The following is a 24,210-nucleotide window of genomic DNA, read 5'->3' as shown; positions in this document are numbered from 1 at the left end:
TCATTCTTGAATTCTAAAAAAATGGGGTGAGGCATATACCCCCTGCCACACGGGGCTGCAAAGGTGCCCGTGTGTCCTCTCAGGGACCTGAACTGGACAGCTGTAGGTCTCCAAGTGGGACCCTGCCTGCCTTTCCCACCCAGTGAGGGTAGATCAGGGCGAAGCTCCTGTTCCAGGCTGCCTGGCAGGGAGGGGAAATCAAGCTCATGGTGTCCTGGAGGCCATTATCTCACTCTGGGAGATGCCCAGAGCTCCTAGCCATCTGGTAGGGACAGCAAGGACAGGGAGGATAAGCCTGTCAGTAGGGGACGCTCACAGGTCTGCTGCCGGGAGCTGAGGAGGCTATTGACCTGTGAAGTTGTTTAGGCTTTTCTAACCTAGGTCCTCAAGAGCATCAGCCAGGGCAGTAAGGCCAAGGATAAAAATTCCCAAGTCAGAAACACAGGAAAAGGAAGGGTAGAATGTGTGGTTCTTACCTGGTCATTGCCTATGAGCCTGAAAAAGCCATCAGGGCCCACCCAGGAGTGTGGGCGGGGGCAGAGCACAGGGACTCAGGACCTCTGACTTGTGTTTGAGAAGGCTGTTTGCAGATGCTCCCACTCCACTCTGACTCCCCTGCCCAGCCCTGGGAGTGTCAGGGGACCCAGAGAGAGGTGGGGCTGCTCTCTTCCTGCCCCAGATGACCCTGGCATCTCCCTATCTCACCCTGTACCAGAAGTGCTTCCCCTAGAAGCATGTTCCCATTTCCACTAGAGCCAGAAAAAAATGCAAGTAGCTGCCTTGGGGCAACAGGGACTTAAGATAGAGCTAGGGAAGGCATTCGGTGCTGAAGTTTGTCATGTTCTAGCTGTGTCATCATAGGAAAAGAGGAACAGTGTCTTACAAGTTCACAAGAGCCAACCGTCTGCCCCATGTGGAGTGACACAGGTCATGATAACAATAAAAAGAAAAAAAAAATCACAGCATCTCACATTCAAGGAGGAAGACATTGTTCAGAGTGTTAAACCTATGCTAATGCACCATACTGTGTATAAATGAGCCTAATTTCTACAATAACCCCATGAGGGTGGGGCCATTACTATTTCCATTTACAGATGAAGAAACTGAGGCACAGAGAGGTTTGCCCAGAATTACCCAACTAGTAAGTGGCAAAGTCTGATTTAAACTCAGGCAGTCTGAGGATGGCACCTGAGCCTTAAGCACTATGCCAGCTTGCCCCAGAAGTGGCCTGCCAAAGGTCCTGCCCTGGATGGCTTCTCCCAGCTCCAGCCCCACCTGTTAGTTTTTGAAATTCCTACCCCAGCCAGGAATGCAGAGGGCTCTGTTGGTCTCCACACCACTCCCCCCACCCTCGTCACCCCCCCCACCTCCGCTGTCACCCCCTGGCTTCTTTCCCGCCTTTCCCCAGGTGCCATCCTGGCCCCACGCCCAAGCTGAGAACACTATGGCATTTTCTTTTGAAACATTAAATTAAACTCATGAAATGATGAAATGAAATGAAATCAACTCATTTCTTTAAGAAATCAGAACCCTCCCCGAAGTCAGTTGCGTGCCTTTGATGTCTAGCACTAACACATTCCCTTTGCTTTGTGTCCCAAGGGCAACTGGGCCCAACTAAGAAGAAACCCAAGCTGGAGCCAGTGTGGGGTGGGGGTTGCAGGAATCAAGGGGCTAGCCCTGGGGAGGTGCCTTACGGTAGCACCCGTGGCTCTGGGCCCTCAGAGGGTCAGGGCCCTGCTGCTGCTGGGGTACACAGGAGGGTGGGCAACAGAGAGACCACATGCCAGGTGGAAATAGGCAAGAGCATGTGTGTCCGTGTGTATGTGCACACTCAGTCTAAGTGTGAGTCTGTCTCTATGTGTGGATACTTGTGTGCACATTGTTGTGTCTGGCTGGCTCTATTCCTGATCCATCACAGGTGGAAACTCAGAAACATCCTCCATTTCTACAAGGCCCCATGATTTGCAAAACATGTTCACACCCTTTATCTCACTTGGCATCTCTGTGTGGGAGAGGCCCTGACCATCTGTTGTCCCCAATTTATAGCTATGCAGAGGGCAGCTTGGAAGGAGAAGGGACTTGCCAGGTCACAGTGGCAGAGCTATGACAAAAATCCTAGTGACCTCCTCTGAACAAAGTTAGGGACTCTCCCAACACGCCTACCCGTACCCACAGCCTCTCCAGCAAAAGGAACCAAAATGAGCACCAAGAGGCTACAGAAGGAGGTATCTTAGGCTGTTTCACATTGCCATAAATGAATCCCTAAGGCTGGGTAATACGTAAGGAAAAGCAGTTTATGTGGTTTATGGTTCTCCAGAATGCGCAAAAGGCATGGCACCAGCATTGCTTCTGGTGAGGGGCTCAGGGAGCTTCCACTCCTAGTAAAAGGCAAAGGGAGTGTCAGTGTGTGCAGAGATTACAAGCAAGAGAGGAGCCAAGAGAGAGAAGGGAGGTGCCAGATTCTTTCCAACATGAATTCCTCAAGGGAGCTCAGAGTAAGATCCCATTCACTCCCACAGAAATGGCACCAAGTCATTCATGAGGGACCTGCCCCCACCCCCTACCTAAACACTTCCCACCAGGCCTCACCTCCAACACTGGGGATCAGATTCCAAAGGGAGACCAGACAGGGCCAGGCAATCCATGTCCAGACCATAGCAGAGGGGCTGTTGATGGCTCCCTGCTGCCCTTTATAAGCTGTGAGGTCAGGGGACAGGCTCCCTCTCTGTGAGCTTGTGCCTACCACAGTGCACAGCAACAAACCTGCTCAGCCCCTATCAGCACCTGCTGGGGCTCCCCAGACAGGGAGTGGGGTCAATCTCTGGGAACCGCACTGCAACCTTAGGTGGGGCACAGCCCTCTCTGGGTCTCAGCCTCCCATAAGTTAGATCCAGGGGCCACTACGACCTCCTGGACATCAGTAAGTGAATCAGTAACCTGGAACCAGAAGGTATGAAATCTAGGGTGTCCACCTCTCCCTACCTCTCCCTGGTGGAAAAAGCCACTGAGTTTTGCTTCCTGTGAGCAGATAGGTCACATTGCCGGGGCTCATCCTCAAACTTCCAAGTTGAACTGTGATCCCCTGTGAAGCTCTCCAGGGCTACAGCAGCAGCCCATGCACCTGGGGGATTCTGGGCAAAGCCTCCATGCAGGGCAAGGAGCCAGATGTCCTGGTCGTATCCCTATAGGGCTCTTCCGCTCCCTATCACAGGCCCTCAGTTTTCCTCCATGATGGGGTGATAGTTCCAAAACTGTGTAGCCATGAGGTCCTATCTAGACCTTTGCCATTGCCCTGTAGAGTGCCATGGTCTTCAATCCCTGCTGTTGACCAAGGAGAGTCTGCAGGCGGGGCGAGCTCTCCATGTCTGCCTTCAGGGCGGGGGCAGCTGCTGCTATCCACAAACCCTCAAGAACATCAAGGTGCTGAAGGGGCTAAAGGGATCTGAGGGGCTCCTGGGGCAAGCCCACCAAGCACCCGCCAGGGGCAGCTTAGCCAGGGACAGCACAAAACTCAGGCTCCTAGGGGCACTCCCAGGTTCCAGGTGGCACAGCCTTTTGCATTCAGACCATTTGGAAAGAAACTCATTAAAAAGTTCCTGACCACCCCATGCTCTAGCAGAGGGCATGAGTTATAGGCTCCTACTGTGTAGACCACTAATGTAAGGGCAGTCACCTGCTAGGGGTATCCAAGTGTGGAGAGCGGCTGGCCCTTACATTAAACACCAGTCTCCACAGCACCCACTCCCTGACCCCAACAGCTGGCAAGCTTTCTGAGCCCTGGACTCTTGAGTTTAGATGTGTGATTTTTCTGAGTGCATTGCTGCTACCAAGTGCTTTCTTCCCACTTCTCACTGCCTGTCTATAAAGATGACAAGAACAAGAGACACACTCCCTGACACACCTGTAATGCTCTCCTGGGTGTTATAATTGTTCTCTGTGTATCCACATCATAGGTATTGTGATTCTTCCTTTACAGCCAATAAAAATAGAGACAAGCAGTGATGAAGTTGTCCCAGGTCCCCCAGGTGGCAAGGGGCAGGAACCCAGAGATGCTCCAAAGCCCAGGTTCTTGCCTTAAGAATTCCCTGCTTTTGCAAGTGAGTTAGAACTGTAACTTTGGGGAGAGTTCCTGGAAAAGGCACATGAGCATTATTAGCGACTGGTTTGGATGCCCACTGGGGCCACTCTGACCCTGTCCTGGTTGTGTCCCCTACTAGAAAGATAATTCATCTCTGAACAGGTGAACATAATAGGTTATGGCAGGGTGGTTTGATTGCATTAATGTATTTTGTCATTAGCACTATTCCCAGTGGGTTACAGAGTGGCTTTCCTCCAAATTGGCTCTGGCTGACAAAAGTCCCAGAATCGATGACATGATAATGGAAGGGCAAGAATCCTGCAGGAAAAAGTACTCCTTGGCTCTCGGTTGAGAATGGTTTGGGTTCTCCACAGCTGAGGACACTTTGATGAGGGCAAGCTGGGTTACAATTTGCTCAGTGGAGAGATTTCAAGTCTTCCAGGAATGTCCCTCAGGACTTGAAAGGGATTTCATTACAACAAAAATAAGTGATCCAGTCTCTGCAGCCATTTGGAGGGGGAATACAATGGCGGAGGTGGGGGGGGGGGTCCTCCCTGTGTATGTTTATCTTTGAGGGTTCAGTGATTCAGCTGCTTCTCTTGGGTGGATTTCTGAGGATCAGGTTGTTAATCCGAAGTTATTGTTTAAAGTGCTCTTCCTCTTTTTTCTTCATCCAGAAAGAAATCATAAATATCTCCAGGGTCCCATAGAGCTGGCGGCTGGCAGTGCTTTGGCCTGAAAGATGACACCGAGCACAGACAAGGGAGCTGAGCCCTGTAGTTCCTGACCCACTTGGACATGGGGTCAGTGCTGCCATGCTCCGTGTCACTGGGAAAGAATCCTTCTTAACAGAGCTGCACACCTAAGGTCAAGGGGCCATGAGGCAGAGTGGCAGAGGGGGCCTCTAGACCACGGAGGGGGTTGCCTGACTTCGGCAGGGGCTCTGAACCCCAAAGGGCTGCAAGGAGCACCCACAGCCTCAACCCTCCTGCAGCCCTCACCAATGAAGGCAATCAGCTCTCCAGGGGAATAGACAGGATCCCCCCAAAATACAGCAAAAACCAGGCAAGTCCCTCTGGCCATTGGGACTTTCAGCGGGAAATGGTAGCAGAGTTTTAAACACTAAAGACAAATCACTGGCTCCTCCTTCCTTGCAGGGGGACCCAATCTGCATCTTCTTCAATGGCCGAATGCTCCCTCCCTTTCCCTCTTGGGTCTCTGCTCCTCTGAAGGCAAAGTGAGGGCCCCAGGTGGCTCCCAGCCTCAGGTGAGGATTCACTTGGCCTCCAGAAAAGGCCCTGGCCTCATTGTGGGGGGCCATTGCATCCTGGTGATTGGTCAGGGGAGCTGGGAGGGGAGTGTGGGGACTCTTTGTAATGCTGGAGGCTGAGCCTTCTGGGGTCTGTCAGAAGTAGAATCTGAGGCTGAAGGGACCACCAGACAAACCTCTTGTTGGACAGGGGCTCAGAGCAGCAGTTTATTGAACATTTTCTAAAAGAGAGTAAGCCTTTCCCCACTCCACAAAATTGCTTCCCAGATCCTGATAGGTAACAAATGGAAGGGAAGCTGCTCTGTCCCACAGCAGGTGGGATGGAACACCCCCCACCCATCCAGCTATCTCCTGACTCCTAGGCTCAAGGTGGTCAAGGGATGGGCAGACCTGAATCCCCCCACCCTGGGTTCTTAGGCACCCAGGGGAGCAGCACATGAATGAGATCCATAATCCATTTCTGGGGATGTTGTGCTTAATTGGAAGTTGCCTGCTCCACGGCATTGGGCAGTCTGGGCTCATCTCCCAAGCGGCTGTGTCAGCTCAGTGATCCAGTCTCTGCAGCCATTTGGAGGGGGAATACAGTGGTTGGGGGGCGGGGGGGTCCTCCCTAAATATGTTCATCCTTCAGGGTTCTCTTCGGTGGATTTCTGAGGATCAGGTTGTTAGACTCCTGAGCTGTCTCCACAAAATTGCTTCCCAGATCCTGATAGGTAACAAATGGAAGGGAAGCTGCTCTGTCCACAGTAGGTGGTCAAGGGGCCGTGACCACCCAGCTATCTCCTGCCCCCTGGGCTTTTGGGTGGATTTTTGAGCTGAATATGAGTATACAGCTGTCATACTCCTGAGCCAAAGAGGGCAGCCTGGTGGGGTGGGGGAAAGGGGCAAGGAAGGAAGAATCATGGGGCAGGTGGCAGAGACTTCTTGACCCTCAGGGTCAGACTTGGGATCGCACCTTTCCTGACAGGAGGTTGCCACGGCAACTGAAGGAGCACTTGATGAGGCTCCTTTCCCCACCTGGCATAGACCTTCACTAAGGATGGGTTTTTCTTCGGACTTCCTGTATTTTCCAGCCTGGAAGATCATGCAATACAATCTGGTTCTTTCTTAGGGACGCTTTCCCGTTATTGCCCCCTGAATAACACATTTGAGCAACACAAAGGCATTTGTGGAGGATCTTACAGTGGTTATCTGACAGCTTAAAGCTTAGTCATCATCTCTCTAAGCCCGCAGCCTCCAACAAGCTGTGTGACCTCCAGGAAGTTACTTAGCTCTCTGAACCTCAGTTGTTTGGCACATAAAACAAAGGTAATCAAGGCCACCTTCTGGGCCTCCCAAACCTGCTAGAGAATGCAAAATTAGACTGCATATCTGAGAAAGGGTAGATGTTATTTGTACTATTATATTAAAAAGTGAATTTCTCATGCAATTGCAAAGACAGGAATGCTCTTAGAATTATCACACTCAGTCCTTTATACAGATTATAAAACAGATCTGGGTGTTAAATAGCTCAGGGCCCCAATTGCATATTGGAATAGTAGCTGACCCAGGGTTAAAACCCAGTTCACCCTCTGAGGATAGCACCTTGTTATCCCCACTCTCAATCATTTATACCATAGTAAGAATAGGTCTTCACAGTACCACCAAGAGCTCAAAGTTCTAGAAAACTTTCCTGTTCACCTCTCCTTCCAGAGAGCCTGAGAAGGTAGTCTTATTCCAACAAGGAGAGGAAAGAGATGGTCCAACCCAGAAAAGGTAAGAGAGAAGGTCCTGAATCCAGAAACACCTTTATCAGTGGCACCATCCATGTGCAGGTTCAAGTAAGGGGACAGGAAACCCCTGTGCTCAGGCAGAGTGCAGTTACTAGGTTGTGGATCCCATCACCTTGTCTTTCAGCACCCAGCCACTGGCCTGGAGCAACAGAGACAGCTTCTGGCCCATGGACAAAGCTGGCATCCACCCGGTCCTATCCCAGGGTTCCCAGAAGGACTCACTAAAGGGCAGATGGGAGAAGGTTTAGGCCAGAAGTAAAGTCATTGCAGGGGCAGGAGACAGATGAAGGCTGGCCTCAGTGTCTGATGCCTGCTTTCTGCTCACGCCTGGGCTAGAGCGTTGGAGGAGGAGGGAAATGGGCCCAAATCTCCTCTTTTTGGCCTTTCTGAGCTTAGGGACATGGTGGTCGTAGACAGTGGATAGCTGGAGATGCAGAATCTCTCGGGGGACAGTCAGTCTGAGTGCAAGGGAAGGATGATCTGGCCAGCTCACCCACATCCCCTTCACCCTCTCTCCTGCCCCATAGTTTTGCAGGCTGGGCCCAGATTCTGCAGCCAGAGGAACATCTGGCTGCTTGGGAGGAGGGCCCTGACACCAGCTGACCCCAAAAAGGCAGAGTCGCAGTTGGCCCCATAGGGCCTGGGGTAGGACCCAAATAGTATTGCCCCACTGGCTACAGCTCCCTGTCTCCTGCCCTGTAGGCCTGAACTGAGTCCTGAAGGACAAGAATCAGGAATGAGCCTCCCCAGTGCGGTTGGGGGCTGCCTCCTGTCTCTCGCCTTCTGCAAACCCCTCCTGTCCTGGAGCCCCAGGCTGCACTGGCTCTGCTGGTGGGGTGCGTGTGAAACGGGCTGTGGTTTGAATGCGCATTTTCCACTTTGCTAATGAGGCTGAACATCTTTTTTGAGCCATTTCTGTGTCTGTAAGGTGCCTGTTTGTGTCCTTGACCCATTTTCCTATTGGATTGTTCTGTCTTTTTCATGCTGATCCACAGGAGTTTTTCCTGTATTTCTGATCCCAGCCCCATGTCAATTTTATGCTTTGCAAATATCTCCTCCCAGTCTGTGGCTTGTGTTCGCACTTTGGTAACACTGTCTTTTGTCATAAAGAACTTTCTGATCTATTTACCTTTTATTCCCTTACCTCAGCATACATGTATCACACAGGTTAGGACTTGCAAGGCAATGCTGAGTACAAGTCAGAACAGCTACCTCCAAATCTCATTCATGAATTTAGGGCTTCTGTTGTCCCACACAGAAGTGTGATGCTTGCTGGGGAGGCAGTAGCTCAGCTCTATGTGCCAGGAAGTTCTTTCTCTTCCTAGTTTGCCAGGAGTTTTCATCATGAATAAGTGTTGAATTTCATCCAATGCTATTCTCTTCTAATCTGTGAATGAGCTGAATTACAGGAACAGATTTTCCAAAGAACCCCATTTGGTCAGGATCTATGATGTTTTCATGCACTGCTGGATTTGAATAGCTAATATTTTATTTGGGGGTTTTCACCTGAATCATTTATAGCTCCAACCAAGAACTCATTTGGTGGTCACAGAGGTAGGGTCAATTTGAGCCTTAAACGTGTGCGAGGAAGAGGTCAAGGTTTTGTTTTCTCAGACTAATCTTTCCCCACCCAGAGTACAGACAGAGGTGGACAAGCTTCCTTGTTGCCTTTGTGAGCCAGACATGGAATTTCCTGAGACGCCTCTTTCACCAAGTTTCAGTTCCAACTCCCTGCTGTGACAGAGGAACCCAAGCCCCTGCTCTGTTCTGGCTCAGGTGGCCCACATCCTCATGCGCCCCTACCCCACAGTGACCACAACATCCACAGCTAAACCTTCACTTCCTTGGTCCTGTTCCTGGGGCAACTGAAGCCCAATTCCCATCTTATGAATTTGGCTGTGTATTTTCAATAATTCTTGCACAATTGTATCTTTTACATGCATTTCTAAGCATTCGTGGTGGGGGAGTGTCTAGGTTATGAGTCCACAGTCTTGGCAGAATTGGACCTCAGTAGAACTTGGCCTTCTCTGGCCTGTGGGAAAGCACTTCTGAGGGGTCACTTCCTATAAGGTTGGAAGTAGTTACAACCATACTAGCCTGACCCAGGGAACGATCCCATGTCCTGGGAATAGGGACATTCTTGTTCACACATGGCTCTTGGAGACTGCCACGGCCAGGGACCAGCAAGGCCTATCTACCTTCAGCCTAGAGCAGGGCTGTGAGATGCTTTTTCTTAAGATGGTTTAACAGAACCTATAATGGCCCGGCTCCCAGGCCATGCAAGCCATTTTTGCCCTGGAGCAATCAGGAGTCACTGTAGGTGTAGCCCTTGCATCAAGCACCCAAGAGTCCGAGCCTTGAGACAAGTTTCTGCTACCCTCATTGCCAGGGACTCTCCTGTGCCACTAGGCTAAGGGGGCTTACTGTCCATGTCAAAGCCATGGCATCTCTAAGCTTTATGACCCGACGATAGAAGAAGCCTCAGTGTTCAGTGTGGCAGGCCAAGGAATGTCCACGTGCTGCCTTCTGACATTGACTGCACTCAGATAGGAACACTGGTGAAAAGAGTGAGATGCTCAGTGCTCTGAATCACCCTGTGTGGCTGGCTTAGAAGAGCCCCCAGTGCTGTCAGAGGCCTAGAAACTAAACCATGGGCCTCCAGGGGCCTCACTCTCAGCTTTAGCCCACCCACCTCTAGCTGAGCCTGGAGCCTTCTGGGGGTGGGCATAGATCCCTGCCCTGGACCTCAGCAGTCCTGGCCTTCATCTGGCAACAAGCACTGATGACCCTGGCCCAGCCAGCACCTCTGTTACTGAGCTTACCTGCCTCCATAAGAGGTACTTGGTTCCAGTACATAGAGGGAGGAAGTCAGTGCACCTGAGGGGCCTGGCAGCCAGGCCCAGAAGTCTGGTGGCACCTTGCCCAGGTGTTCTCCCCCAGGAACACATCCTTGAAGGATGGTTGTGGCAAACAAAGTGTTCCCTTTGATCCAACACAGACATTCCTCAAGGAAACTGAGGCACAGAGGGGGTTAGCATATACCAACATTGAGAAAGAGTGAAAACGTTCTCATTCTAGTTCCAGAGCTCTTTCTGTTCCAGGCCAACCCCCAGTGTGAGCAAAAGAAGCTGCCAGAAGCCTCAGGAGGAAGATGTGGGCTTACCTGTTGGCATGTATGTGCATATCTGTGTATGCATCACATTCCTGGTGGCTCTGACATGCTGTATGACATGCTTGCATTTACATGGCTGTGTCTGTGTGTGTGCCTGTGTATGGCTGTCAGTGTGTGCCTATGTGAGTACCTTCAGGTGATGTTCTCACATAGACACACCTTAGTCACAGACAAGCAATGGACATCAAAGGACTGGGGTCCAGGTGGGAGCTTAGGGCTCCCTGGGCACAGACACCACTGCCCCTTAGTGCTCTGGGTAGAGCTGGACTGTTGCCCTATTTAGCACCATTTGTTCATAAGGAGGCTACAACCCATCCCTGGGACAGGACATGAGGGCTATGAACTTGATCAAAGTCAGCAGGAAGCAGGCCAGATGCAAATTCAAGGAAGGATCAAAGCCTCCTTTAGTCTCTCTGTGAAAAAGGAGGGGGGAGTTTCTTACACTGAGTAAAGATAAAGAAATAGACTATCTGAGAGGAGATGGGAGCTGGTCAAGAGTACCCAGTGGATACACGACACAGGCCAGGACTTGAACCTGGTTGGTCTGATCCCCAGCGCAGTGTTCCTTCCTCCAAACCATGCTGCCTGCCTAGTCTGGGAGGCTTCAACTGGACAGTAAGTCCCTCCATCCTGGAACAGCCACCTCTGGGCTAAACACAGCAGAATCAAGGGAGTTGGGGAGCCCTGCTGCATTGATCCTGCAAGGAGGATGGCCCCTCCAAGCTTTATGATTTGGTGATAGAAGAAAGCTCAGGATGCAGCTTCAAGTGAGAAACTTCTGCATCCAGCAAATGCCTGGAAGGACTAGCTCCAGCTCCCTGGAGCTGCTGAGTTCTTGGAGACAGCACCTGCTGGGTCTCCAAGTGGCTCCAACAGGTGCAGAAGCCTGTGAAGCCAGTGGGTGTCAGTCTGGTCCAGGACCCTGGGTCGGGCCCCAGGTGATGAGATCAGATATGGTTGTTAGAAGGTGCTCCCAGCTGAGTGTGGGAGGACAGGGTCCAATTTCACAGAGGAGGGGCTTGCTCGCTTCTAACATGCAGTAGGTTCTTGGCTCTGGGGACTCTGCAGCAACTTGCTGCTGAGTGAGAACAGCCTTCTGCCTTTGGAAAACCTTTCCCAGATCTGCACTCAGGTGGACACACAATGCTGAAAGTACTTTCTACAGAGAAGAAAGATCTCCTTCATTCCCAGCCACAGCACTGACCATAGCTGACAACCACAATCTCTCAGGCCCACACCTGACCCCAGGGGACCAGGCAGCTGCAGGGAGCTGGTGACAGAGCCCAGCCTGGGAAGACCAATGGCATCTAATATTCAGCCTGACATAATCTGGCTGCAGTTCCCAGAAACTAAAATTAGGCAGAGGAAATTCAGGATGTTGCTCAGATTTCCAAAGAAAACAGGAGTGTGGGCCAGAAAATAGATCATAAAAGAATTTTTGTGACTCAGTCCCAGCTAGGGAAAACAGGCATGAGCCCCACTAATGGGAAGAAGCAAAGGAAGCTTTTCTCCTCTCACTGTAAGGGAGCCCCAGGCTCCCTGTGCTAACATATTCCCACCAGGGGGTTCTCACTTCAGCCCCATTTTATAGGTGGATGGGAGAGATGCTGGGCCCAGCCCAAGGTTTGCTGGAAGCAGCTGAGCTCTATCTCTTCCCCTCCTGGGAGGGTTGGAGAGGTCCTAAAAGGCCTGCTGCCCCATCCACATTAAATATGTCATTCCCCAAGGCCTAGCCAAGAAAGGGCTGGGCCATTCAGGTGGACAGGAAAGTACCTTGGAATTTGTGACCCCTACTCCATATGAAATGTAGCCCAGCAAGAATTAGGGGTCTCTCTTTGTTCTACCATCTGAGCTGAAAAACCTAAGGTTTGGGTTCCATGAGTGATTGGGGAGCCTTCTAAGTTCCTGTAAGCAAGAGTCTCTGTGCCTGGGCATGGGCATGCTTTAGGAAAGGGTCCAGAGTTTCATCTGATTCTCTGTATGGGGTAAGAGTAGGGACTTCCACAACCCACCAAATGTTGAGACCATTTATTTGATTGTCCAGTTTGATTCTTCCTTTTATAGATGAGGAAATGGGGCTCCAGACAGGTAGGATTATTTGCCCAAAGTTACATGGCTCAAGAGGGACAAGACTGGGCCAGGCTCACAGCCAAGTTCAGCATTTCCACTCAGTCAAGGTCCTTGTGCAGCTGATAGTGGTAACACCTTATTAGGTGAAGGTCAACTGGGCATTCTGACACTCAGGCAGGTGTAAAGATAGAGAGGAGGAAATGCTTGGGCAGGAAAATATAATGAAGCTAAGGGTAAGTTGGGGTTTAAGAAATAGAACTGGGAAAGCTTCCCCCATTGTCAACTATCAGACACAAAGGGGTTAGGGTTAGGATTAAGCTTGGCTTTGAGGCTTCCTAGGAGGGGAAGCATCTCTAGGAGGCTCAAGAAAACAGAGGTTTCACTTCTGGCAAAGGTGAGAGGAATTCTTCAGGGGCCTCACCAAAAAGGAAGCTGAGTAAGGTCTCCAATCCCTCCTGGCAGATCCACACCAGCACTGAGGGAATCTCTTCCAGGGCCCCTCAGGCACATCCAGGCCAGGCCAACCCTTACCTGTCACAGGGGCCCACTCTACTGCCCTCACATGGCTGTGGTAAGAATTACAGGTACAAGCTGATTAATCCCTGCCTCCACCCCTACACAGAGCAGGTGCTCTATACAAATATTACTTTTCTTTCTTGATAAGGAAGGAAGAGGACAGGTCACATTCAAGAACTGTTGAGGGGGAGGTACTTGGGGAGTGGATATCAGTTACTATGTTTTCTGGCATCTTCAAGACCACAGTATTCCTATTGCACTAACCACAGAACCATAATTCTGGCAACATAGCAGAGATCAGACCCAATTCTGGGATGTTATTTCCAACTTATAGGGCAAACTTTTTTAGAGTTGTGGAATAAATGAACTGGAAGGTGAATGGGAACACTAGCACCCCTACTCCACAAGAGTTTTAGGTTGAAAATCCAATTCCAACACCAGGGCTGTGGCAAGAGAATTAGCTACAGTCCCTGAAGATTTTCAGCAGCTAACCTAAAGGAAAAGGGGAAAGTGTCTCTGCAAAAACAGAAAGAGATAATTCCCACCCCACATTGGCAAAACCAATTCAGAAGTGGCCCGCATAAGGTGATCACAACTCAGGATGTGCCTCCTTGTCTGAAGTTAAATTTGGGCAAGTTAACTCAAGCTTTCATTTCCCAAACAAGGAAATGGAGGCTGAGAGAGAGGAGGCCCTCTACACACCGCAAAGTGCCAGAGCCAGGGTAAGAACTCAGGCTTTAAAAATAAACTAAAACCAGGCTGAGGGTGGTGGCTCATGCCTGTAATTCTAGCACTCTAGGAGGCCAAGGTAGGTGGATTGCCTGAACTCAGGAGTTTGAGACTCCATCTCTAAAAACAGCCAGGCATTGTGGTGGGCACCTATAGTCAAAGCTACTCAGGAGGCTGAGGCAAGAGGATTGCTTAAGCCCAAGAGACTGAGGATGCTGTGAGCTATGATGCCCCATACTCTACCCAGGGCAACAAAGTGAGACTCTGTCTCAAAAACAAAACAAACGAACAAACAACCCAGACTATATATCTAGGGACAAATGATTTTCAACAGGGAAAATCAGTGGAGAAAAATGGTTCTGAAAACAACTGGATATCTGCATGCAAAAGAATGAAGTTGGATCCCTACCTCACACCATACATAAAAATTAACTCAAAATGAATCAACAAGCTAAATATAAAAGCTAATACCACAAAACTCTTAGAAGAAAATACAGAAGTAAATCTTCACAACCTTAGATTTGGCAATGAATTCTTAGATATGACACCAAAAGCAAGAGCAACAGAAGAAAAAAAATAGATAAATTGAACTTTATCAAAATTAAAAACTTTTGTACATCAGTGCATATGATCAAGAATGTGAAAAGACATCCTATAAGATGGGAGAAAATTATTTGCAAATTATATATCCAATAAGACTTCAATATCCAGACTATATTTTACAATGCAACAACAAAAAGACAAACAGCTCAATTTAAAAAGGGGCAAAGGACTTGAAAAGATATTTCTTCAAAGAAGATATACAAATGCCCAACAAGTACATGAAAAAATGCTCAATATCACTTATTATTAGGCAGATGTAAATCAAAGTCATAATGAGATGTCACCTCACACCCACCAGACTGGCTATAATTAAAAAACAAAAACAAAAACAGAGAATAACAAGTGGTTCGTGAGGATGTGAAGTAATTAGAACCTTCAGTGTAGCTCAGTGGCTAGGGTGCCAGCCACATACACCAGAGCTGGTGGGTTCGAATCCAGCCCGGGACTGCCAAATAACAATAACAACTGCAACCAAAAAATAGCCGGGCATGTGGCAGGCGCCTGTGGTCCCAACTGGTTGGGAGGGTGAGGCAAGAGAATTGCTTAAGCCCAAGACCTTGAGGTTGCTGTGAGTTGTAACGCCATGGCACTCTACCCAGGGTGACATAGTGAAACTGTCTCAAAAAAAAAAAAAAGAACCTTTGGTGTACATTGCTAGTGAGAAGGTAAAATGGTGCCGTTGCAGTGGAAAACAGTGTGGTGGGGGCTCAAGCAGTGAAACATAAAATTACTATCTGACCCAGCAGTTCTACTTCTACATATGTGCCCAAAAGAATCAAAAATAGGTGTTCAAAGAACTACTTATACACACATGCTTATTGTTCATAGCAGTGTTATTCACAGCAGCCAAAACGTGAACACCCTAATATCCATAGACAGATGAGATGATGGATATAAAAAAGAATTTAGTAATGATACATGATATGACATGGATGGACCTCCAAAACATTATGCTAAGTGAAAGAAGATAGCCATAAAAGGGCACATATTGTATGATTCCATTTCTATGACCTATTCAGAACAGATAAATCCACAGAGACAGAAAGTAGGTTGGTGCTTTCCAGAGGCTGGAGGGTAAGATGAAAAGGGGCTGAGATGGGTAGAAAGTGCTTAATGGGTACAGGGTTTTAATTGGGAGTGACAGAAATGTTTTGGAACCAGAGAGAGGTGGTGGTTATATAATACTGTGACAATACTAAATGCCACTGAATGGTTCACTTTACAATGGTTAATTTTATGTTGTATTTATTTTATCTCAATAAATTATTTTAAAAATAAACCAGAAAATCTGGTACAACACAAGGTATCCTTCCCTGGGCTGGATGCTACTCACTCCTTCTTGGACCCCTAAACCAATAAGTTTTCTACAACTGTTCCATGGAGAGCCCACACCAACCTTTTCCCCAAGCTGAATAGCAAAAGAAGATGTCCAGCCTAGACCTTGTGGGCTTTGCTCATGCTGCATGGGCCCTGCCTCAGGGATGGCAGACAAAGTCATGCCCTGGTAGGAAAGGTCTTGGTCTGAAATGGCACCACTTCCTGTTTGAAACGTTAACACCTTCAGTCCCAGGCATCCCATTTCCTTCAAAAAGGCAACTACCGACCTAATTAGAAAATTCCTTCCCCAGACACTCCACTTGGGGCTGCCCCCACAAACACTGCTTCTCTTTGGGGCCAATATACAAAGCCTTTCTCACCAGCTGCCTGGTTTGAGTCTGAATGAAGGCCTGAGGCAGTTATGGCTGAGGCTCAAAGAGGTCTGCAACTTCCCCAGGGTCACACAGAAGCAGGTGGCAGAACTGGGACTTGACTTTTATGATCCTGGCTTGTGATGCCCATTCTACTTTCTGCCTCCTGGTATACGATCTCACAGCTCCTACAGAGATGGCCTGGATGCCAAGAAAAAAAATGGTCTGGGTACCCCCCCTTCCCACTGTACTTGCCCTACCCTTTCCTTTCTCTGCCCCAGGGTTGCAGGCCCTGCCCACCCCACACTACATCCCCAGTTCTAAGACTTTAGGGGAGGAGCCAGTAGCCCCTAGAGACTGCCAGAATCCCCTACTTCTCCCAAGGAGGCAGGACAGGCAGAGCTCAGACCCACCTCTGTAGTTGCTCTGATTGGGCTGGAATCCTGGATCCACCCCTTACTAGCCAAGGGGCCTCAATGTCCTCATTTGTAAAACGGGATTGTGAATAGGGAACTGGATCATGAATAGGGTTACCGTTGTTAGAATTTCATAATTCAATAAGCTTGCTGTAGTGGTCAATCAGTGTTAATTGTTATTCACTTTTCCCTCTTGGCTTCCTTTGTCATTTATGCGACCTATTAAATAAATGACATTTACTAAAAAAATCTCATCTATTTTACCTTTTTGAACTGAGAACCAATGTAAAGACGACTTTGCTTAAAGCCAGTGTTAAATAGCAAAATGCTCAAAAAGAGTTAAGCTGATTCTCAGGACAAACTCTGGGAAGTTTCTACTGTAAGACCAGTGTTAAATAGCTGGTGTTTAGGGCAGCGCCTGTGGCTCAGTGAGTAGGGCGCCGGCCCCATATGCCGAGGGTGGCGGGTTCAAACCCAGCCCCGGCCAAACTGCAACCAAAAAATAGCCGGGCGTTGTGGCGGGCGCCTGTAGTCCCAGCTGCTCGGGAGGCTGAGGCAAGAGAATCGCAGAAGCCCAAGAGTTAGAGGTTGCTGTGAGCCGTGTGACTCCACGGCACTCTACCTGAGGGCGGTACAGTGAGACTCTGTCTCTACAAAAAAAAAAAAAAAAAAATAGCTGGTGTTTAGGCTAGACCCAAATAAGACCTCGTCCTTGTCAGCAAGCAGCCCAAGGACATCAAGGGACATCCAAGGGACAAGGATAGCTGTTGCTAGAGCTATGCCACAGGGGTATCCAGGGACTGGGGTCTAGAGGAGAGATGGAGGGGTACCTACCCAGTCCTGGCCAGGAAAGTCTAAGAAGTTGACCAGGCAGAGAACAGGCAGGCGGAGGGGCTAGAGAGAGTTCTCAGCAGAAAGCACGCATGCAGCCGGCCAGGGGTGAGGGATGATAACAATAATAATAGAAAACCAGCATAGCATCACAATGTGTCAAGCCCTGTTTGGAACAAGTCTTTACCACAACCCCATGAAAAAGGTATTCCTAGCATCCTCATTTTTACAAATGAGGAAACTAAGGATACAGAGGTTAAGGAATATTCTAGCAGGTACAGGGGCAGAGCTGGGATTCTGTCTCTGAAGTCTACATTCTTCATTTCCAGGTTCCAGGGCATTTAGAGAGCCTCAGACACCTTCATAAGATGTGAGTGGGGCAAAGTGGTGGAGGTGAGGCTCAAAAGCTAACAAGATCTTGGAAGCCACCAGCAGATGGATACAGGGTGCATGGTTGCATGCACAACCCTAGGGGGCGCCATCACATTGCCCAGTCATCACAGATTTGAATATTTATTACTACAGCTTCCCAGCAGATGGCAGTCATGTGCCTCGAGGAAGGGGTGCCTTTTCCTTTTCTGCACAAAGACACATATGCAGTTTGGCTTATATCCAGAAGGGGATGGGAAGTCACTGAAGGGTCTCAAACAGGGAAGGGAGATGTTTAGATTTCCGATTTAGACAGCTTGCTCTGGGTACGGGGAGACTGGAGGTAGCTGAAGCCCTCTAAGTGTTGGGTGAGATCTAAGCTAATAAATCAGCAGGGGGGCAAAAAAGAGGAGATCAGTTCAAGGGTTGGGTAGACAGAAGGATCTACAGGACATGCTGATCCCCTGGAACTGGGGTAGCTAAGGAGAGGAGGGGTGGGACTTTGAGGTTTCCAGATTCAACTGTGGATAGACCAGAAAGAGAGAAGAGAATTAGACGTGGTTCTGGGGAATAGCTTTTGTTATGTTTTAGTTTGTTTGTTTGCTTGAGATGGGATCTCTGCTCTGTTGCTCTGTCACCCAGACTAGATCACTACAACCTCAAATTCGTGGGCTCAAGAGATCCTCCTGCCTTAGCCTTCCAAGATAATTTTTTAAAAAGTGTTTTATTTGTAGAGATGGGGTCTTGCCGCATTGTCCAAGCTGGTCTCAAACTCCTGGCCTCACATGATCCTCTGGCCTCAGTCTCCCAAAGTGCTAAGATTAAAGGTGTGAGCCACCATGCTTGGCCAGAAGTTGCTCTGGGACATATAGGGAAGGTGGAGGACATCTAAGAGGGATATTGGGAGGGTGGTTGAACACAAAGGTATAAATCTCAGCACCTGAGTGATCAATCTCAGGTGCTAGCACCCTGGGAATCCCCATGGTTCAAATTATCTTGCAAAGCTGTCAGGAGAAAGTTGAGGGGCAAGTCAGGGTGAAGCTGTGGTGGGACCATGAGACACTGCCCTCTCCGTACTATGATCTTTAAACATATTCTCTCCATGGGAGCCACAGTGCCTGCTGATTAATAAGGACACTCAAGGACCCTCTTTTGCAGTTAGGAATACTGAGGCTGGGGAAAAGGAGAAAAGGGATCTGGGGTCCCCCGGCTTGGATACAGGGGACCCGGGGCTGGCACCAAGCTTCTCCAGGGTCTAAACCAGCCACACGGCCCACCCATGGTCTGGGAGCCCCCCTCAGCTCCCTCCAGCCATAGTTGCTGTCCCAGGGGTGGGGCTGGGTGGGTCTGGCCCAGACCGGTTTGGTTTCTGCTAAGAGGCCCCCACCAGTTCTTTGATTAGCAGCCAAGATATGCTTCTTTCCAAGTCAAAAATAAAATAAAATAAAGCATGTTACAAAGTGACTCGCTCTCCTCCAATTCATTTTAATGTGGTTTTCAGCACGGGTTTACTGCGAGCAGCTCCGTGTGCAGAAAAAACATGTGCTTGCAATATGTGTGTGACAGTCGGGGTTCCAGGGAGCCGCCCAGCTGCCTGTCCCAGCAACGCGGGCCTGCGGGAAGGAAGTTAAAGGCACATCTTTGAGGATCAGGTAATTGGTGATTCTCAAATATGTGTCTGAAAGGTTCTGAATGGTGTGCTTTTTCACCCAGAGTCCTTTCTCTTCCTGACCCAGGCCTGGCCCAGAAGGGAGAACTCAAAAGCTGTGGCATTAGAAGGTGATGGGTGTTCATCTCAGAGTATGGCTTGTCCTAACTAGCTCCCCAGAGGTAGATTCAGGTGGGAGGGAAGAGCTCTCTGGAAGGCAATTGGAGACTCAAGGTTTAGCCTGTAATAACACTGTTCCTTCCTGTTCACCTTCCACCAGCTGAGGAGAACCTTCCGGGGCCTAGTTCCAAGAGAGCTCCACTTGTCATATCCATATGAAAAGCTTTGAAGCAAATATTACAGTTAGTGGATTTTTATAGTCATCCCAGTCTCTGGGCCATTTCTAAGTGGTGGGGGAAGAACAGTCACACACTGTCATGCATGTGCGCACACACTAATGCACATCCCACAACATGGGTCTACACTTGTGCACACCCAGACCTATGGGCTCCTCCACACGCAAGTGGACACACAGGCACATGCAGGCATTCACCCCACTTGCACGTGCACATGGGTGCACACACACACACACACACACACACACACACACCTCTCCGTGGGAGTCAGGGAATCTGGGCAACTATCAAGAATCCAGGCCCTGGGCTAGGCACAGTGGCTCTCACCTGTAGTCCCAGCACTTTGAGAGGTTGAGGTGGGAGGATGGCTTAAGGACAAGAGTTTGAGGTGCCAGGGGGTGGGGATGGGTGGGCCTGGCCCACGGCAAGACCCTGTCTCTACAAAAATACAAAAATTAGTCAGGTATGGTGGTGCACGTCTGTAGTCTCAGCTATGTAGGAAGATAGGAGTTCAAGGTTATACAGAGTCTCATGTATATAACAATAAAAAAAATCCATAAAAATCCTCTTGCTCCTGTCAGCCTCTCAGGGCCCTGGAGCAGGATCAATGAGATGGCAGAGGTGAGACGTTTTATATATCACAGGCTCCAGGCCACATAGTTAGCAGCTGCAGTGTCCGTGTCACCTCACAGTCAGAAGTGCTAGTGCCTCTAGACCGGAAAGAAGTGAGACAAAAATCCCAGATTCACGATGAACATAGGTAATGTCTTGGCTTAGCCTTGGTCCCTAATCCCAAAGTGAGAGAGGGAGTGAACAGGGGTAAAGAGGTAAACGTGAGCCCAAGTGTGGGGAGCTGAGGTCTGGGGAAGGCTGTGTTTGGGAGTCCCTGCCTGGATCAAGGCGACTTGCCCACTTTCCTGAGGAAAGAAAGGGTCAGCTCAGGGATGACACACAGTCGCCTATCTGGAAATCACCATAAATACTGACCAATGGTCAATCAGGAGGTGGCAGACCAAGGAGGGGAACAGCCATCACCCATTCTCGACCTTCAGTGGTACCACTTCACTGTCCCCAATCCTGACCAGCAAGGAAGATCTCAAGACTGCAAGACACACATCCTGGCACCTTGCCTGGAGACATTCCTTTGGTTCCTGTTTCATTAATACCTTGGCTGCTCCAAATGTGGTCCTTACCAGTGGTGTCAGCATGCACAGGGTGGCTGGTTAGAAGTGCAGGTGCTGAGGACCTGGCTTGGCCCTGCCCAATCTGAAGCTGCACTTCAATAGGATGCCAGGTGATTCTTACTCGTGTGACAGTTTTAAAATATTACTTATATTTCCTTCTCCAGCCCTCATTCCTGGGACACACAAAACCGGAAGCACATGAGACAAACCCACGGGGCGGCAACTGCCGTGCTACTCTCAGGACCCTGAAGAGGTGAGGGGGCCTCTTCAGACCTCGCACCCAAGACACAGTTCTGGACTCCTGGGAGGAAGGCCCGTGACTGATGGAAATCACAAAAATGGTGTGCGGTGGGAGGGAACACGTACACACCCAGGTCCTGTCCTTTGCCACATGGCCCTGAGGATCTGGAAGGAGCTGGTCAGCTCACCTAAGGAGAAGGAGGAGCCACAGACTGTGTCCATCATGGACAGAGCCAGCAGATGGGCCCCACCTCAGGGACCCAGAGTCACTGGGCAGACACCACCCAGGCCCCCAAATCCTCAGAGGATGAGCTCCCAGCAGAGACATGGGCTGCTCATGAAGGAGGAAGTGCCTGTCCCTAGAAGTAGCACAGAAGTTCAGACAGCCACATGGGGCACTTTGAAGGATACCATGAGCTGAGGTTCCCCTGGGCAGAGCTGCCTACCCACACTGAGCCGGGGAGGGGGCTCCTGGTCAAGTCACCCACCCCAGCCACAGCTGCATGGCCTCTTTTGTGGATCCCTGAGCATGGGACGTGGGGGTGCTCCACTCCATCCTGCCCAAGAGCTACACTCTCCCAGCAGCTGCCACTCCTTCAAAAGGCTCCGGTTCCAGCTTCGACTGTGTTTCCAAGTCAGAAGCCTGCTGCTATGGAATGCCCAGGCCCCTCTCTGAACCTCAGTTTCCCTCAGTTTCCTTTGTTTAAACAAAGACTCTTCAGAGAGTCATTTGGCAGGGATAATATATCCCATGTGCATTTTTCTAGAAAGCAGCTTTGAACTAGGTTTGTAGAACCTGCATACACAGCCCATACACAGGCACACACTACGCACACACAGGGCCCATGCATGTACATGCCCATGTATGCACACACAGTCCAGGCTTGCACACACAGCCTTGCATACATGGCTCCTGTACACACACACACACACACACACACACACATGTTCTCATACTCCATGCTTGCAAACACACACTCACACTCTTCATGAACATGCACCACTAAGAGTTTGAGCACTCCTATGGTCAAAGCCCTGTGCTGGGCACTGTGGGATGAACCCAGTGCCTATCTCACCCAAATGGAGCGAGCCACTGAGTGTGGGATCCAGGCCTAGGGCAGCTCCTGCAGGGAGCCTGGCTCCCATCTGTACAGACCAGGGAAGGCTTCCTGGAGGAGGTGCCTGGAGAATCTGGAAGGGCAGAAGATTTTGGAGCTGAAGAGATGGGCCATCTCCCAGGGGTGTCACCTCAGCTCACAGCCCTGCCCCTGTAAAGGGAGGGAGCCTCTCCAGACCCAACATGGTAGCCATGAGAGCACCGGGTGGGGGTATGTGTGCAGAGCTCCCTGAAAATGTCTCTTGTGGCTGCCAGCCCACTTCCTCCCTAATCCTGCAGGCTTATTCCAACTGGCAGATTCCTTAGCAATATTTAACTACCTCATTTAGAAGATTGGGCAATTTTCTTTTTTAATAAGAATAAAAATAAAACACGTCCAGGTAGGAGGCTCAACTCCTGGGCTCTGCATTAAAAATCTAGTTCTAGTGAAGCCGATGGTCCTGCCCTGGGAGCTGGTGCTACTGGACCAATGTCTCCAGTTGGCTGCTTATACAAAAGATGTTAAAGGAGCATGTGACTTAGAGAGTGACCAAAGACAACACCCAGAAGGAGCCCTTGGAAGACTGAGATCACAGGGTTTGCTGACCAAAGACCCCTCTCCTCCCCAAAGCAGAGGTCTCTGCATAGGGCCACAGGCAACAGCTTCCTTGGACTTGTCATGATCTTGGAAAGATGCCTTCATCCCACCAGACCTGGTCCCTCACCTGGACCTGGCCCTGGCACCCAAGGGCATGTTGGTCAGGGGAAAGGGAGAACCCCCCCACTAGACAGCTTCCATGTCCCTCCTCAAACTTGCTAGCTCCCATTGGAGCCCAGAGACTAAGGAGGAAGGGAATGGTTTGCAAAAATGTCCTGCCCCTAGCAAGATGCAGTTCAATAGTCCAGGATGTGCTATGGTCTTGAACCTGCCTCTGCCCCCACAGGAAGAAACATTTCCTGCAAAATCTAATGACAGAGGCAGATCTTGTCCTCAGCTTGGATCAAGGCAGAAAACGTTGGTGGGTAAACAAAGGGCGCTTGCTAGCTAAGTGGTCTTTGACAAGTTACATAATCTCTCTGAGTCTCGGTTTTGTCATCTGTAAACGGGGATAACAAGTTATAAAATTATATACTATTACATACGTTATACATTATATTTTACTGTGATATATATAATATTATTTGACACAACATATCAATAAAGTCTGCTTCATGGCACTGTTGGGCAGACTTGGTGAGAGAGCACGCACAGAGCGCTTTTAAGTGTGGGGTTTCTGCACTAGCTGTGTCTGTTGTTCCCATTGAGAATCAGGGTGTTAAATTGAAAGTTTCCATTAAAGCACCATGCTGCCAAATACCAAAGAGAATTTAGAAATAAACATCATGCAGCAAGTTCAAAGTAGGTAACAGAGAACGTGTGACACAACTCAGCCCCACCTAAGATATCAAAGGGCTGAGAGAATTTCTGGAGATTTATCCAGAGAGGATGGACTGTGCTGTGGGACCCCTGGGGCCTCTTCAGTGAGACAGCTCATCAGGCTCCTGTGCTCTGTAGCAGGAGATCCTTGCAGTTACAGAACATCCTTGCAATTATAGGACATGGGAAGCTGCTAGGTGATTCTTGCCCTAGAAATCTAGAAGATAAGGGTGGGAGAGGGGTGAGGGATCAAAAATGACCTATCAGAGGTGGGAGCATATTGGCTCGAACCTAAAATTCCAGCACTTTGGGAGGCCGAGGTGAAAGGATCACCTTAGGCTGGGATATCAAGACCTGCCTGTGCAACAAAGTGAGACCCTGTCTCTACCAAAAATACAGAAATTAGCCAGGCATGGTATCCACAACTGTGTCTTAGCTACTCTGGAGGCTGAGGCAGGAGGATCACTTGAACCCTGGGTGTGAACTATGACTGCACCACTGCACTCCAACCTGGGCAACAGAGTGAGATCTGATCTCCGAGGGGGGAAAAATTACTTATCAGTTACAATGTATACTCTTTGGGTGACAGGGACACTAGAGTCCCCAAACTCACCATTACACAATTCATACATCTAATAAAAAATAACTGGCGCCTGTGGCTCAGTGAGTAGGGAGCGGGCCCCATATACTGAGGGTGGTGGGTTCAAACCCAGCCCCGGCCAAACTGCAACAAAAAAATAGCCAGGTGTTGTGGC

The 24,210-nt window shown here is 49.5% G+C and overlaps 1 protein-coding gene across 6 annotated transcripts in view; it reads right to left on the bottom strand.

The window, feature by feature from the left end:
* COL26A1 (collagen type XXVI alpha 1 chain) overlaps positions 1 to 24,210 on the bottom strand; it is a 178,885-nt gene that overhangs the window by 30,352 nt on the left and 124,323 nt on the right. The gene's annotated exons all lie outside the window — the stretch shown is intronic.

The sequence above is a fragment of the Nycticebus coucang genome, chromosome 12 (genome assembly GCF_027406575.1).
Source record: "Nycticebus coucang isolate mNycCou1 chromosome 12, mNycCou1.pri, whole genome shotgun sequence".
NCBI classification, from domain to species: domain Eukaryota; kingdom Metazoa; phylum Chordata; class Mammalia; order Primates; family Lorisidae; genus Nycticebus; species Nycticebus coucang.
This window is presented reverse-complemented; position numbering and strand designations above follow the sequence as displayed.